The sequence below is a fragment of the Rhinopithecus bieti genome, unplaced genomic scaffold (assembly GCF_001698545.2).
Source record: "Rhinopithecus bieti isolate Rb0 unplaced genomic scaffold, ASM169854v2 scaffold_16604, whole genome shotgun sequence".
In the NCBI taxonomy this organism is placed as follows: domain Eukaryota; kingdom Metazoa; phylum Chordata; class Mammalia; order Primates; family Cercopithecidae; genus Rhinopithecus; species Rhinopithecus bieti.
In genome coordinates, this window is record NW_016808859.1 from 346940 (window position 1) to 350643 (window position 3704).

At 37.2% G+C, this 3704-nt stretch overlaps 1 pseudogene; it reads left to right on the forward strand.

Moving 5' to 3' along the window:
- The first annotated feature begins 534 nt into the window (after positions 1-534).
- On the forward strand, positions 535-2097 carry LOC108539162 (52 kDa repressor of the inhibitor of the protein kinase-like; annotated as a pseudogene).
- Positions 2098-3704: the final 1607 nt, after the last annotated feature.

Below are 3704 nucleotides of genomic sequence, written 5' to 3' on the forward strand. Positions count from 1 at the left end.
AAAAAAAAAAAAAAGAAAAAGAAATACTTCAGAAGCAGAGGCACAAAAGCCATTATTCTGGAAAGAAAACTTGGGGTTAAGCAATATCCTAACAATAACACCGTGGAGATTTCTGTGGCTCATTGATGGAAATGGTCCTCATAATCTGGTGAAATCATTCAAGTGGAATTTACATAGACATTCTGTAGTTGCTCTTTCTTAAGAAATTTGAAATAGTACTTTTGGACTTCAAAACCTTTAGCCAGATAGTTAAAGGTGAAGTAGAAACAATTTTACATTTTTTCTATGTCATGTGTTTATGGTGCTTTATTTATAACACTGATATCAAATTGCCCATTCATTGCTTATTGTTTTATACAAAGAAAAGCATACCTCTAGATTAAATGGTACCACTTCCTCTCCAACCTAAAACTCTACTTCAGCATCGTTTTCAAAATCAGTCAACCCACTGGCCCTGTGAAGCCATCCTGGCTGGCCTCCCAAGTCCTGATGGGTGGGGAAACTGCCCTGAGGAGGCTGGGAGTGGGGGGCATGATGCTGAACTTTTGTGCAGCCCCCAACTGCAAGCAGAGGAGCATGTGGTTGGACCTGGCCTTCTTCAAGTTCTTGCATTATCAGGTCAGAGCCCAGAAGTGAGTGAAGAATTGTTGCAGAGCAGACTTAGAAGATAAAATGCCTGACCAACTAAATCAACATTATCGATCATGTGCCAAATACTTTGAGACCTCTGTGATCTGTAGAAATGTAAATTTTACAGAAACATCAGAAAAATTCAGAATGATTGGGTTATTGTATTTCTCAAAATTAATTGAAGCAGATACTTGTGAAGTAATTGGGAGAGTCCTTATAGGACTGTTCTTCAATACAATGCAATACCAAAAATATTTGATCTTACCAATCATTTAAACAATTCAAATAATAGACACAGAAAACAAATAAAAGAATTCAATGAAGATGAAATCAAGACAGTGAAACAGAGAAAAAATTGTGAAACTTCAGAACAGGAACAAAAACATAAACTAACAACAGCTGTGTTCAGAACCCTACTACAGAAGAAGGGGATGAAGAGCAAAATGAGGACATCTTACCTGTGACCCTTGAAGACAAGGCAAACAAAGAATGCCTAAAATCTCTATTTGAAGTCTTGATTGTTATGGGAAAGCAAAATGTGTCACTGAATGGACATGAGGCTAATGAAATCCCAGGAGGTCTCTTTACTCCAGATAACTTTCAAGCACTGCTAGAGTGCCTGATAAATTCTGGTGCGGAGGTCCTGAGAAAGCTCTTCGAGACAACAGCAATTAACACATTGTTATGTTCGAAAACACAGCAGAAACAGACGCTAGAGATCTGTGAGGGGTGTATTCATAGAGAAACTCTCAGAGAAGTGAGAGTCTCACACTTCTTTTGTATTATCACTGACAATGTAGTGGACATAGCAGGTGAGAGCATCTAACCTGTGTTGGTGAGGTTTATTGATTAATCTCATAAACTGAGAGGAACTTGTAGACTTCCTGGCTTATGAACCTGATGCGGAAATTTTGGCTGTGAAATTTTACACTGTGACAACTGAGAAGCAGGGACCAAATATGGAGTACTGTCGTGGCCAGGCTTACATTGTTTCTAGTGGATTTTCTTCCAAAATGAAAGTTGTCACTTGTAGAGTTTTAGAGAATTCTAGCAGTGACACTCCTCAAGCTAGCTACACACTCTGATCTTATTGTTCCTTAAATATGTGTTGGGCTAAATCAGTACCTGTTATGGGAGTATCTGTTGCATTAGGAGCAATTGAGGAAGTTTATTCTTTTTACCATAGATCACCACAACTGCTTGTAGGACTTTACAATGTAATTTCTATTCTTTTTCAGAACAATGAAGAAAGCGGTAAACAAACTGAAGGGAATTTGTCATTCTCAGTGAAGAGTCAGGGATGATGATTCTGAAATTTTAGTGGACCTCCTGCAAGTACTTGTTTTATGTTTAGATGGCATAAGTGACACAAATATTAGATGGTATAACAGTGTATCTGCCCAAGCATTTGTATTCTGCAGTGTAGTAACAGATTTTGATTTCATGGTTATTATTGCTGTTCTTTAAAATGTCTTAACTTTTATAAGAGCCTTGGTAAAAAAAAAAAAAAAAAATCTCCAGGGGCAAACTTCTGATGTCTTCTTTGCAGCCAGTAGTTTGACTGCTGTATTGCGTTCACTTAATGAAGTGATGAAAAACATGAAAATTTATGAGGAGTTTTGATTTGAGGAAGCCATGAATTTAGCAGCCAGACTTGATATTCAGGTGAATCTCCCTGGGAAATTCTGCAGAGCTCAGCAAGGTAACTGGGAATCTCAACTAACCTCTAAGTTACTGTAAAGAAACCCTAAGTGTTCCAGCAGTGGAGCACATTATTCAGGTATTTAACAATATATTCCCAGAACAGCATCTCAGAGCTCTTAAATGCTTAGCTCTGGGATCCTCAGTCACAAGATAACTCAAATTTCATACATCAAAGGAACACAATGCTGATCTGTACAGAAGTAACTTACCTAGTCGTGTCAAGCTCTCAGCCAAGCTTCATTGTTGGAGAATCAAATGGAAACACATAAGGAAAGATATAAAGCTTCCATTCGCCATTTACAAAGTCCTCAATCTGCCTGACATCAAGTTTTTTCCTAGTATGTATGCATTGCTGTATGACCTGTGTATTCTTCCTGTGATGAAGGTTGAGAACGAGTGGTATGAAAGTATACTTGAGGAACACTTTGACAGACCAAATTTAAAGGTAACCATGCTTTGCATAACATAAATTTTGATGTGAAACATGATCTGAATGTAATGGTGGACACACATATTAAACTCCATACAACTATGTCAGAACTTCCTACAGATAATTCAAAAACCGTTGAAAATACCTAGAGAACTTTTAAAAATAGGCTTTCTCACATTTTATATTTGGGAAAAAAGCCTTAAGGTGTATGTAGGCCACTTAATCACTAAATATCTTTGCCTGTAGGCCTCCATTGACTATATTAGCCATTGATAATCTACCCATTTAAATGATCCCTATTTAAACTCTCATGCTTTGAAGACCTATCTGTTCTTCTAGAAAAGAACATTGAAAGTGCCATGTTTGAGTTCTGTGTGATCTCTTCTAGTGGCACTCTGGAATTGTTTTAGTGAAGTGATTTTAGACATGACACATTTTATCACAGTGGATCTCTAGTTCTTGGGGGTTGACTTATCAGTTCTTTGAAGAAATATATTTTGAGGAGGTGTGGGAGAAAAGAATCCATTTTATAAAATGTTACAGAGAAGCTGATTGATCTTTGATTAATAGGAGATTTTAGTATGTTGTTAAACATCTGTACTGGACAGTTAAATTACCAGAGAGAGAAGCTTGTGAGCTTGCCAAAAAAGGATTTCACTGTAGATTTTGTCTCTCTCAAATGAACTTAAAGGAATGAATTACAGTTAGAATGGAACAACCTGCCATTGTTGTTCAACATCTGGTTGTTGCTGTTTACATTCTTTTGTGGAGCCTATATCTTCCTAAGCTTTGTAGCAGGTATATGTTGAAGACTTCTGTTTCATGGTTAAGGCAGAATCAGAGGCTGGGGTACTGACAACTGACTTGTCTGTTTTTTTCTCTATTTTTCCATGACTATATCTACTGCCTCATCTTTATTTATAAGCAAAACTGGGGAAAC